The sequence below is a fragment of the Pseudorca crassidens genome, chromosome 15 (genome assembly GCF_039906515.1).
Source record: "Pseudorca crassidens isolate mPseCra1 chromosome 15, mPseCra1.hap1, whole genome shotgun sequence".
Classification (NCBI taxonomy): Eukaryota; Metazoa; Chordata; class Mammalia; order Artiodactyla; family Delphinidae; genus Pseudorca; species Pseudorca crassidens.
In genome coordinates this window covers 1,510,527-1,523,740 of record NC_090310.1, presented here as the reverse complement: position 1 = coordinate 1,523,740, position 13,214 = coordinate 1,510,527, and the positions used below count along the sequence as shown (strand labels likewise).

General features: G+C 49.5%; 1 protein-coding gene across 7 annotated transcripts in view; it reads left to right on the top strand.

The window, feature by feature from the left end:
• SNX8 (sorting nexin 8) overlaps positions 1-13,214 on the top strand; it is an 80,207-nt gene that overhangs the window by 47,033 nt on the left and 19,960 nt on the right. The window contains exon 1 of one of the 7 annotated variants that reach the window (XM_067705336.1): positions 7,066-7,171. The exons of the other annotated variants lie outside the window; for them this stretch is intronic. The gene's annotated coding sequence lies outside the window, so the exon portion shown is untranslated. Of the gene's footprint in view, positions 1-7,065; positions 7,172-13,214 lie in introns of those variants that run through there. 7 annotated transcript variants of the gene reach the window in all.

Sequence of the window (13,214 nt, the reverse complement as noted above, 5' to 3'; positions counted from 1 at the left end):
TTCATTTGCTGTGTGGTTTCATCTGGGCACAGGTCCTGTAAAAACCAGCCGCGTGCTGGATGCCTTCACGCATAAACATGTATTTAACGTGCTTGTAGCCAGCCGGTAACGTAGACGGTGTTGTCCTCGTTTTAGAGAGGAGAAAACTGAGTGCAGGGAGGTGGGCGGCTCGTTCACAGCAGGCTTTGCGCTGAGACCCTCTGGCCCCTGGCCCAGGTGTGGGGTGTGCCTGCCCCTGCGCCTCTCCTCGTTGTGGGCCTTGAATGAGGCCCTGTGAGTTCAGGAGGCAACAGGGATCTGGTGTCACCGGGTAACCTGGTGCAAGTTCAGGCCCCACGTGTCACCTGACTCTGACCAGGCAGGCGGGCCATGCTGCCGGCTGGGCCTCCAGTTTTCACGTCTGTGAAATGGGGTCACAGTACCTACTTAGACTGCTTGTAGGACTCAAGAGGTGTTATATAAGCACCCGGAAGGTTCAGACACTGGTCGTGGCCCTTGCTGTAGTGGTGGTCGATACGGCACACAGCCGTCCAGGTGACCGTCTTCTTCCCTGCCTTTGAATTCATGGGAAGGGGTAGAAGAGGGGAGAAAGCACTTTATTCAGGGGAACCGGACTGGTTTCTTAGCTCTCAGTGGCTGCTTCCACTCCGACTGACTTGCAGCTTCAGGCCACCCCACGGAGGTCCACAGGGTCCTGAGTGTGGCCACTTGAAGTTTCTGTGGCAACATCACCAGCTCAAATTTTCTTACCTGTGCCTGAAACCCAACCAAAGGATGTCACAGGTGGATGGTATTTTCCCTTCTTAGCAGACACCTTCTTTAAGATTGCGAGCTGTGTTCCAGGCACAGTGCTGGGGTGGGAGGATACTTAGTTTGTATTCACCAGAGCTAGAGAGAAGAAGAGAAGGAATTCATAAAGCGTTTTGAAAGCTTTATTGAGATGCAGCTTTCACCCATTTCAAGGGTACAGTTCAGTGACTTTCAGTGTATTCCAGGAGTTGCGCAGCCTTCGCCACAATTGATCGTACAGCACTGTCATCATCCCGTACCCGTTAGTAGTCACTCCCCATACCCCCAACCCCCTCTTCCCCCAGCCTAGACCACCACTGCTCTTTCTGTCTCTGTAGATTTGCCTGTTCTGGAAATTTCATATAAATAGAACCATATAATTTGTGGTCCTTTGTGACTGGCTGTTTCACTCAGCACAGCGTTTTCAAGGTTCATCTAGGTTGTAGCGTGGGTCAGTACTTCATTTCTTTTTATGGCTGAAGAATATTTCGTTGTATGGATAATTCACATTTTACTTATCCATTCATCGGTCCACGGACATCTGGGCTGTTTCCGTGTTTTGGCTGTTATGACTAATGCTGACGTGAACATTCATATACAAGTCTCTGTGTGGGCATAGGGTTTCATTTTTCGTGGGTGTACACCTAGGGATGGAATCATTGGGTCACATGGTAACCCATGTTTAACCTTTTGAGGAACTGCCGGACTGTTTTGCAGCAACCTTTGAGGGTTCCAACTTCTCCACATCCTCACCAACACTTGTTATTGCCCTTTTGATTATATCCATCCCAGTGGGTGGAATCTCATGTGGTTGGTCATCTTTTCATGTGCTTGTTGGCCTTTTGTACATCTCCTTTGGAGAAATGTCTATTCAAATCCTTTGTCAATCTTTAAAATTAGGTAATTTGTCTTTGTCTCTCACTGTCGTGGCCTCTCCCGTTGCGGAGCACAGGCTCCGGACGCGCAGGCTCAGCAGCCACGGCTCACGGGCCCAGCCGCTCCGCGGCACGTGGGATCTTCCCGGACCAGGGCACGAACCCGCGTCCCCTGCATCGGCAGGCGGACTCTCAACCACTGCGCCACCAGGGAAGCCCGGTAATTTGTCTTTTTAAAAAACTTGAGTTATAAGAATTCTTTATGTATTTTAGACCCAAGTCCCTTATCAGATACACGGTTTACAGATGATTTCTCCATTTCTGTGGGTAGTCTTTTTACTTTCTTCATGGTATTTTTACAGCACACCAGTTTTTAATTTTGACGAAGTTCAGTTCATCTGTTTTGTTCTTCAGTTGATGCTTTTGGTGTCGTACCTAAGAAAGCTTTGCCTAACCCAAGGTCATAAAGATTTACTCCTATATTTTCTGCTGAGAGTTTTGTAGTTTTAGCTCTTACACTTAGGGCTGTGGTCCATTTGGAATGAGTTGTTGTGTATGGTGTGAGGAAGGGGTCTGGTGTCCTTCTGTGGCATTTGGAAACCCGGTTGTCCATCATAAAGAACTCTTGGGGTGCACGTGCTGTGTGCCACCCCTGTGCTAGGCAGTATTAGGGAATCAAAGCGCCCTGGAGGGGGTTATGGGGTGTGTGGGAGAAACCCGGGAACGCGATGGGTTGGGAAAGCTCAGCTATAGGGCGTCCAAGCCAGTCACGAGGGCAGGAAGGGGGCAGCGACTGCAGCTGGGGCTCGGGGGACACTTCACTGCTGAAGGGGTGTCTGAACTGAGCTTCGGAGGCCGGACGGGATTCAGTCTGGGAAGTCTCAGCTAATGAGTACCAGAGGGCTTGGAGGGACCTTAAGAGAGAGTTTATATCTTGCTTCAAGGTAAAAACACTTAAACCTTCGCAGGAAGGTGAAACACCTGCGTCTCTTGCTGTGTAGGTTGGTTACCCTCAAGGCACGTTACAGCTTTCTGTAATCAGGGGTTTTGCCTTCTATTCTTTGGGGGGATAAAAGGATATAGCTGTAACCTGGCAGAGAGGCCGTGAGGGGGGGTGTGGGAGGATGTCACCGCCAGCTTGACGGTGTCACTGCTCCAGGGCTCCGCGTGGCCGTGCGTGTTAACAGCTGTCCTGTGTGAGCAGCTCTTCCTTCTTGCTGCAGCTCACCGAGGCGTGGTTCCTGTCACTGGTGAGGCCTAAGTGCGACTTGCGTGGGTGGGGCGGGCATGGGGCTGTCACCCTGCCTAGGAGAACACAGTAGGCCTTCTTGCTGCTGCGAATTGGAGTCCTTCTTTCCATCCACAAATGCTCCTTGAGCGCTCACTGTGTGCTGGGCCCTGTTGTTGATCGCTGGGATACTAACTGAACCATATAAACAGAAAGGCCTGCCCTCGAGGGGCTGATGTTCTCGTAGTGGGAGGTGGACGGTACTCGGCACACGCAGCGAGTCGTCGACGCACGGGGGCAGCTGGGGCGCAGGGCCGTTGTCCCTGAGGAAATGGCACTGAGAGTGAGTTTTGCACCAGGATTCGAAGGAGGTGGCCTGGTGGATTTCTGGGAGGAGAACCCTGGCAGAAGGGACGACAGGTGAAGGTGCCCGGGCCAGCAGCAGCGCGCTGCGTTCACGGGGCGGCCGGGCAGCTGGTGTGGCTGGAGAGAGGGGAGCAGGCGGGTGGGGGGTTTGCTGGCCGAGAAATGTGAAGGGGCGTTTTGGGGGGGGCGGTGGTGGAGCTGGGGAAACCCCGCGTTCGGAGCTATTCTTAGCGGTTGCCATTCTGATCCTCAGTTAGGAAACTTTAGTTTTTTTTGTAATGCTGCCAGGAAACACGCACAGATCACTGAGGTGACTGCAGTAACTCCAAGGGGGTTTTCTGAAGAGAGTGCTGGTGAGGTAGTGTGGTTCACGTGGGGAGATAAAAGCCTTTTGGGAAGCGTCTGTGAGCAGGAAAAAAATGTGGAATTCTTTAGGAGTGGATTCTAAGGATAGAATAAAAAATAGGGCAAACATTTTGTGAACAGTGATATTCTTCATGCTGTTTTTAAGAGCAGAAGCAGTTAGGAGAACGGCTAAGTGATTTTAGTTCTGTATCTAAGTCATTATTCAGTCTTTACAGGTAATAGTCTTAATACCTTCGAAAATACGGAGCAGTGTTGTGAAAGGAGAGAACTCAAGGTAAAAATGGCAGATGAATTGCGACTGTATTCAAGAGTCAAGGGCCCAGCAGGGCGAGGAAAACCGGACGGAAAGAGTGAGTGTCGGCCAGCGCGGGAGGCGGCTGGAACCCCTGCTGCTGGGAGCGTAAACTGACTCAGTTACTTGGAAAACTGGAATTATTTACTGAGCTGCACATACGAAACCCCAGGATCCAGTAATTTCACTCTCAGGAATGTACCGAACAGAAATGCGTACATGCGTCCACCGACGTGCCGCTGCTGGCGTGTTCGTAGCAGCAGCGTGTGAAGCTGCCCAGATGCCGCGTGGCCGCAGAATGAGTAAGCGGCCCCGGCTGATCACACCGCGGGATCCACAGCAAGAAAGTGGACCGTCTGTACCCCGTGAGCCACGCGGACGGGTTGTACACACCAGGAGTGGAGGAAGTCAGAAACAGAGGGACTCAGGGCTCGAGTCCACGTGTGTGGTGTCAGTAAAGAACCAGGCAGAGGCAACCTGTGGCTTTGGAAGTCTCTCCCCTGGGGAGAAGGGAGCGTGAGGGGTGCCCTCCTTTATCCAGGTGCTGTTACCCGGATGTGTAAATTCATTGAGCTGAACGGTTTTGAGATGTTCGCTTCTCTGTGAGCACGCTCTGTTTCAATATAAAAGGGTTTTAAAAGCCAGTGGGAAAAGAAAGGAATTGTATGTTTATTGTACATAATGGAACACAATGTTTGCGTGGACTTCCTGGACACTTACGTAGAGAAAGTGCACATACCTGCCTGGAAATCGTGCCCATCAACTCTAGGGTAGTGGTTCCTGTGGAAGAGGAAGAAGGGGGTCGGGAGGATGGTGTGCATGTGTAACATTTTGTTTATTAAAAATGCTTTTCAGCAAAAAATAGGGCACAGTGTCCTCTTTAGTGAAATCTTGGTGGATACATGGGTTCTGATATTTCCTGTATTTTCATGTATGTTTGAAGTATTTCACAACAAAACTACATGTATTTAAAAGGATAGGATTGAAGTGAAACAGTTTTCCTAGTGATCATCTGACTGGCTAGGAATTTAGGAGGTTTTTGCTTCTACAGAAAAGTTGAAGGAAACGTGGTCACGGAAGCTTGGAAACACGCTTGGTATTTGAAAATTGTGTCATATCACAACCCTGTACACGTGGAGGAGAGTGCACACAATGAACACGGATGTATATAGATTGCTGGGTTGGAGAGATTTTCTTTATTTCAAGATGTTTTTTTTAAATGGATTTTAAAAAATTTATTTATTTATGGCTGCGTTGGGTCTTCGTTGCTGCACGCAGGCTTCAATAGTTGTGGCTCGTGGGCTCAGTAGTTGTGGCTCACGGGCTCTAGAGCGCAGGCTTAGTAGTTGTGGCACATGGGCTTATTAGTTGCTCCGCGGCATGTGGAATCTTCCCGGACCAGGGCTTGAACCCGTGTCCCCTGCATTGGCAGGCGGATTCTTAAACACTGCGCCACTAGGGAAGTCCCCTTATTTCAAGATATTGTAACGTTACCTAAAGTAGGTTATTAAAAGAAAAGTAAACCTTAAAGTTGATGAAATTGAGGCCATGCACAGTTTGTTCAGTTGAGCTCCTGAGTTAGGGACAATCAAAAGCTGGTTGGTGACGGATCGCTTTTTAGGGCGAGCTGACCACAGGTGGGGCAGCTCTGCTTCCTGGCGTTGGGGGGCGTTCCTGACATTCCCTGGCCATGGAACTGCTGAATCCTCATTTCTGAGGCCATGGCCACGATAAGGATGAGGAAGCTTCTGCTTCCATTTCCTGAGAACAGTTTGTTAACTGCAGAATGACAGTGTAGCTTAGAGAAGTTTTCAAAGGTTGAAACAGTTTCATGAGCCTGAGAAGGAATATTCAGGTTGAAAATGGTGTCTGCTGACCCCGTTTTGTGTTATTTCGGTGAAAAGGTTGTCGTCTGGAATGTCGTTGGTTCCGCATTTGACGAGTGCAGAAAGTACGGTGGCAGCATCTGTGCACCTCTGCGTTTTGTTAGATGAGGGACACGGGTCTGGGTGAGGCCCTGAATTCCTCCCCGCTGGTCGCCCTGTGACACTGGTTCTCGCACTGTGGCCCCTGGATCAGCAGCAGCATCTGGGAGCTTGTTACAAATTCAGATTCTTAGGCCCCGCCCTAGACTCTGGGACTGGGGCCCAGCAATCTGTGCTTTTTTAAGTGTAAAATATACATAATGTAAAATTTTAACCGTTTTTAGGCGTACAGGTCTGTGGCATTAAGTACATTCATATTGTTGTGCCTCCTTTGATACTATCCATCTCTAGAACTTACTCATCTTGCAAGATGGAAACTCTGCCCCATTGAACACTCCCTCTCCATCCTCCTGTCCCGCAGCTCCAGGTCCCCACCATCTGCTTTTTCTATGAATTTGCTCTAGGGACCTCACGTGAGTGGAATCATACATTGTCTTTTATTTTTTTTTTTTTTTGCGGTACGCGGGCCTCTCACTGTTGTGGCCTCTCCCGTTGCGGAGCACAGTCTCCGGACGCGCAGGCTCAGCGGCCATGGCTCACGGGCCCAGCCGCTCCGCGGCATGTGGGATCTTCCCGGACCGGGGCACGAACCCGTGTCCCCTGCATCGGCAGGCGGACTCTCAACCACTGCGCCCCCAGGGAAGCCCCATACATTGTCTTTTTGTGTCTGGCTTATTTCACTGGACATGACGTCCTCAAGGACCATCCACGATGTGGCATGTGTCAGTACTTCCTTCTTTTTAAGGCTGAGTAGTGTTCCATTGTGTGGATGGGCCGCATTCTGTGGATGCATTCATCTGTCAGCGGACGCTTGGGTAGTTCCACCTTTTGGCTACTGTGAATAATACTGCATTGAACATGACTGTGCAAATATGTCTTCTAGTTCCTGCTTTCAGTTCTTTTGGGTACAGACCCAGAAGTGGAATTGCTGTCTCCTATGGGGATTCTATATTTAATTTTTTGAGGAACTGCTGCACTGTTTTCCACGGTGGCTGCACCAACTTTTACGGTCCTACCAGCCACACAAAAGAATTCCAATCCCTCCACGCCCTTGCCAACACTTTTCTTTTTTTTTTTTTTGCGGTATGCGGGCCTCTCACTGCCGTGGCCTCTCCCGCTGCGGAGCACAGGCTCCGGACATGGCTCACGGGCCCAGCGGCTCCGCGGCATGTGGGATCTTCCTGAACCAGGGCACGAACCCGCGTCCCCTGCATCGGCAGGCGGACTCTCAACCACCGCGCCACCAGGGAAGCCCCCTCTTCTTCTTTTGGTAAGAGCTGTCTTAACCTCCAGCGTGTGGCGAGCCCGCAGGTGATCCTGAGGCGTGCTCAGTCTGGAGACTTCAGCTCCCGTGGCTGTGCTGTGTCTCGCTGGTCCCTGCCCTGCCCGCATGCTGGTGAACCAGCAGGCGAGGATGGCAGTGGTGGTGGAACCCTGAGCGTGGAGTCCATCGGAGGACATGTTCGTATGCACCTGCCACTAAACGAAGAAAATAGGGGCCTTCCGCACTGGCTGCCTTTGGGGCCACGGGACCTCTCATGGCTCGAAAGGCACTTCACACTGAGGGCTGCTCTGCCAGCAGGGAGGACCCCAGGGCCGCCTGGGCTGGGCGGGGTTGGGAGGTTCTCCTAGTGCTTAGAGCAGCACCCCACTTGGGCCGGCAGGGATCGTGTGGGGCAGCCGGGCTGGCCTTGGCCCCCGTGGGTGGCGCCCTCTGCTCCCTGTGCGGGGTCTCCCAGTCTGGACTTCCGTGTTGGTCAGCATTTGCTGAGGTTTGCTTAGATAAAGCAGGGGTGTGTGCGAGACAGAGTGGTTTATTCAGCAAATCCTGTTTGTTTCCCAAAGCTTTGTTTGGGGGTAAGGACCCCAGATGTCAGCTGCTAACAGAACACGTGGGGTTAGACGTCTTGGGATGCATCCCAGTGGCAGCATTACTGCCTAAAGTTTCTGACGGAAGTGTGTTGGGAAGGATAGTTGGTCTGTGTGTGTGTTTGAAGTTTCATTGCTTTGATTTGTGGATAACCGACTTGGAGAATCCCAGAATCTCAGAGCTGAATGGGTGTCAGATACTCTAGCTGGCTGTTTCCCTTTCCATGCTGTGTGACTTGGGGTCACACAGTGCGCTGGTGGCTGGCCTGGGAGTGATGCAGCTCCTTGTCACTGTCACCCTGGAGCCGGCGGAGCGAGATATCCAGAGAGGAGGGGAGTGTGAGGCTCGGCCACACTGACCGGGAGGCCCTGGCCCGTGGGCCAGCCCAGAGCCAAGGGCCCGACACCCCTTGTCGTGGGGGAGCACGTGCTACGTTTTACTCAGCAGACGTAGAGACTCTCTTGGGATTGGAACACATGAGGTCTGGGCTGGAGCCAAGGGTTGCCGAATGTGTCGGGGAGCTGGTTATCTGAGCTCTGCTGTCTCGTTCTGTGCCCACAGGGGCCATCCGTGTGGGCCGGCGTTAGCCCGATTCTCAGCCTGCGGGTCTGAGCGCTGCTTCCCGGCCCAGTGTCAGGACAGTGGGTGGCTTTTCAAGGCCAGGGCTTCCGACTCCAGGGGACCCCATGGTCGAGCAGTTTTGTACTGGAAAGTTTGGAGGGAACACCCTTGGAGAGGCCTGTTGGAAAGCTCAGAGGCTGTCACTCGCCAGCCACACTGCTGGGGACGTCGGAGGCTGGATTTCCGCCCATGTCCGTCTGAGGTCAGAGCCAGCCTTTGCCCACCACCGTTCATCAGGGGCCTGGCTGGCCTCTCGTCCGAGCTGTTTCATCTCTGAGGGGCTGGCTTGGGGGACGGTGCCTCTTCCAGGCCCTGGTCTCATGGGGCTGCTTAAACTGGCATAGGAGGCTCCATTTGATAAGTCCTGCCGGTGACCTTGACATGACACCCTTGGTAAACCAGAATCTCCTCCCTGCGTTCCTGCCCTTTCATCAGCCTGTGGTCCATCACATGACAGTGCGGCCTGTCTGAAATGGCCTTTTTCCCTTCTTTTTTGCTCTTCAATTTTTTTTTTTCTTTGAAAATATGGGTGTCTTAGTTTAGTAAATTGATGTTTGGGATGGTGGCTTTCTTGTGATTGAAACTTCTGCAAAGGGGTTGTTCTCAAGGTGGTTGAGAGTAATGTCTTTGGTTTAAAATGTGTCTTTTGAGTTGTCTTTTAAACCCTCCGGCGATCAGAGTTCACATTTCTCAGAAGCATGTGATCATTGGGTAATCATTACTGAGCTTACATTCTGTCTTGGGACATTATTTTAATCATCAGGAAAATCATAAATTTTCTCTATTAAGCATGTATGAGTTTTTATCTTACATAAAAATGTTAATAGAGACTCCGGTGCTCTCCCAGTGATCTTTCCCCCATTAATTGAAGTCTTCCTCCGTTCTTTTGTTACAGCTTTCTTCTACATTAAATAAGTATTTTCTAGTGTTCCATTTACGTTCCCACATAGTTTTGGCTATTATACTTTTTGGGGGTTATTTTCTAGGTGATTGCCGTGGGAGTTACAGCTCCCATATTTATAACCGTCTAGCGAGTCATTTCTCTCCTGTTGCTTTCAGGGTTTTCTCATTGTACAGTTTGAACGGTTTCATTATGATGTGTCCAAGTGTGGATCTCTTCAGTTTATCCTAGTTGGGATCTTTTGAGTTCTTGGGTTATTTACATCACACTTGGCCATTACTTATTCAAGCGTGCTCTCTCAACCTTTCTCCTTTGGGGATTTTTGTTACGATTATGCTGGTCTGCTTGGCGTGTCCCACACGTCTCTGAGGAGCGGTTCGTTTTTCTGCATCCTTTTTCCTTTCTGTCCATCAGACTGGAAAAAACAATCTCAATTGGCCCAACCTCAGGCTTGCTGGTTCTTCTTTCTGCTCACTCAGATCTGCTGTTGTGACTCTGGTGAATTTTTCAGCTATTGAACTTTTCAGCTCCAGAATTTTTATGTTTCTTTTTTTTAATAATTTCTGTCTGTTTATTGATATTCCCTGTGAGTGAGGTGTTGTTCTCATACTTTCCCTTAGTTCTTTAGAGATGGTTCCCTTTAGTCCTTTGAACGTATTTCAAATAGCTGATTTAAGGTCCTTAATAGGTTCAGTACCTAGGCTTTTTCAAGGACAGTTTCTGTTGTGTGTGCCCCCCCCCCCCCACCCTTTGGTACTACCTTCTTGTTTCTTTGCATGTCTTAGAGACTTTTGTTGAAGACTGGACCATTTAAATAGTGTAGCTGGTACTTCCCTGGTCGCGCAGTGGTTGAGAATCCGCCTGCCAATGCAGGGGACACGGGTTCCAGCCCTGGTCTGGGAAGATCCCACGTGCAGCGAAGCAACTAAGCCCGTGTGCCACAACTACTGAGCCTGCGCTCTAGAGCCCGTGCGCCACAACTACTGAGTCCGTGTGCCACAACTACTGAAGCCCACGTGCCTAGAGCCCGTGCTCCACAATAAGAGAAGCCACCACAATGAGAAGCCTGCCCACTGCAGCAAAGTGTAGCCCTAGCTCGCTGCAACTAGAGAAAGCCCTCATGCAGCAACGAAGACCCAATGCAGCCCAAAAATAAATGTTAAAAAAAAAATAATGTAGCATCTCAGGAAATCAGTTTTCCCTCCAAGGTGTTGTTGCTCTCTGTTGTAGCTTGTTTGTTTAACAACCTTTCTGGACTAATTCTGTAAAGTTTATAGTGTGAGTTTCCTGGGGCTGCTGTAAGAAAGCACCACAGAGTGGGTGGCTTAAAACAACAGAAATGTCTTGTCCCACAGTTGTGGAGGCCAGAAGGTTGAAGTCAAGGTGCCAGCAGGGTCATGCTTCCTCTGGAGCCTGTCGGGGTGGATTCTTCCCGCCTCTTCTAGCTCCTGGCGGTGGCCAGCCATCCTGGGCGTTCCTGGGTCTGCAGGTGCAGCTCCTCAGCCTCTGCCGTCCTGTGGCCTCCTGTCTGTGTGTCCATGTGTCTGTGTCTTCATGTGGTCTCTTCCTCTTATAAACACTCCGGTCGTATTGGATGAAGGCCGCCCCACCCCACTCTGACCTCATTTTGACGTAACTAATTGTGGCATCAATAGATGTGCCCTGGATTGCCACAGACCTTCAGCCACTTCCCAGTGTTTTGAAAAAGCTGATTTCTGACGATTTTGCTAGTGTCCTCGTTGCTTTTGTGGAGGAGAGGATTTCTGGCGGTCCTTACTCTGCCTTTCTTATTGATGTCGCCTACCTTTTATACTTAAAGAGTTTATAGAGATATCATTTACGTGCCAGGCGGTTTACTCATTTGAAGCATGCAATACGGTGGTCTCCAGTATATTTACAGTTGCGCAACCATCGCCGTAGTCGCTTTTAGAACATTTTATCGCGCCTCTTCACCAGTCACTCCCACCTCCCCCCATCCCCTCCGTGCCCTGCACCCCCCCACCCTCGCCCCAGCCGCATGCAAGCACTAAGCTACTGTCTGCTTCTGTAGGTTGGCCTCTACTGGGTGTTTCAGGTAGATGGAATCATCCCATATGTGGTCTTTTATGACTGGCGGCTTCTCACTTGCTATCGTGTCTTCAGGGTTCATCCATGGTGTAGCATGAATGTGTCCATGCTGAGTAATATTCCATCGTGTGCATAGACCGCTTTTGTTTATCCATTCATCAGTTGATGGACATCTGGGTTTTTCCTCTTTGGCTCTTATGAATCATGCTGCCGTGGACGTTTGTTTACAGGTCTTTGTGTGGACACACACGTTCATTCCTCCTGAGTGTATACCTAGGAGTGGAGCTGCTGGGTCATAGAGTAACTCTATTTCTAACATTCTGAGGAACTGCTAGACCGTTTCTGAAGGCAGCTGCACCATTTGCACACCTGCCAGCATATGTGAGGGTTTTCCACATCCTCACCAGCGCACAATGTAGTCTTTTTTTTGTTGTTTTTTTAATTGGAGTCAACATAGGGCATCATCTTAGTGTGGCTGTGATTTGCATTTCCATGACGGTTAGTGACGTCGAGCATTTTTTTCTGTACTTCCTGGCCATTTGTACCTCTTTGGAGAAATGTCTATGTAAACCCTTTGCCCATTTTTAAATTGGATTATTTGTCTGTGTTTTTACTGAGTTGTAAGTTCTTTGTATATTCCAGATATAAGTCCTTTATCAGATGTATGATTTGCACATATTTTCTCTGATAAAAATATTCTCCCCCATTACCTTTTTAGCTTTATTGTTTCCTGTTTTTCCACATATTCTGTGCTCTAGTTAAGATTTCGCTTTTCCCCAGAGGTGCTGTATTTCCCTCCTGGAAATACAATAAATAACAGTAAATAGTCACTCAGCAAACATTCCTTGAGCCCCCGTCCTGTGCCAGGCTCCCCTCGCCGGGACATACCTGAGAACAGAGCTGAGCGGATCCCTGCCCTTCCGGAGTTTGCGCCCTGGGGCTGTGTCCTGAGTCTCAGGGCGCTCTTAGGGTTATCGTGGGCTGATTCCCACTCTCCCCAGAGTTTGGATATTTATAGATTGTGCCTGGCAATGGTAGACACAGCTGTTTTCTGTGTGGATGAATTAATGAGCTCAGGGACCCTGTCTTATTCATCACCGTGTTCCCTGGAGCTGGTACTTAAGAAACGCTTGTTGGCTCCTTGAGGATTTCCGTGGTCCCCGAGGAGACTGGGTAAACACAGCTTTAAGGCCCCTTTCCATGTAAAAATATTTTTACATGGAAAGGGGCTGGGCTCTTGGGATGACTTCGGAGAACAGGTACATTCTAGAGCTGTGGTCTCCACACATTCTTAGTCATTAAGGTATTGGGGACTGCCAGTTGAGGACACCCCCCATATACACACTTCATATACAGACACTTATGTACACACACTCATACATGTGTGCACATATGTACACATACACACTTAAACATAGACACACACCTCATATTCAAACTCACACACACGTACACACTCACGTATGTATGCACTCGTACACACACCCCCACATGCAACACCTGTACGCACACTTACACACATGTACACAATTTATACATATGCATAGTTTAGTAATTTGTATGCACGTACTACACTCTACTACTCTTATGTACATTATAATGTAAATTAAAAAGGAAGAGACAGAAAATATAAGTGCAATGAAAAAATTCAAAAAAATAAAGAAAATACAAGTAGAGCCGCTAATACCTTCTTCCTGCACTTGGTGGATCGTTGCGACCCTGGGACATATGCCCTCACTTGAGAGCAGCCTGCCTTAGAGCACATGGCATTTAGTGTTTTTATTTATTTATTTATTTATTTATTTTTGGCTGCGTGGGGTCTTCGTTGCTGTGTGTGGGCTTTCTCTAGTTGCG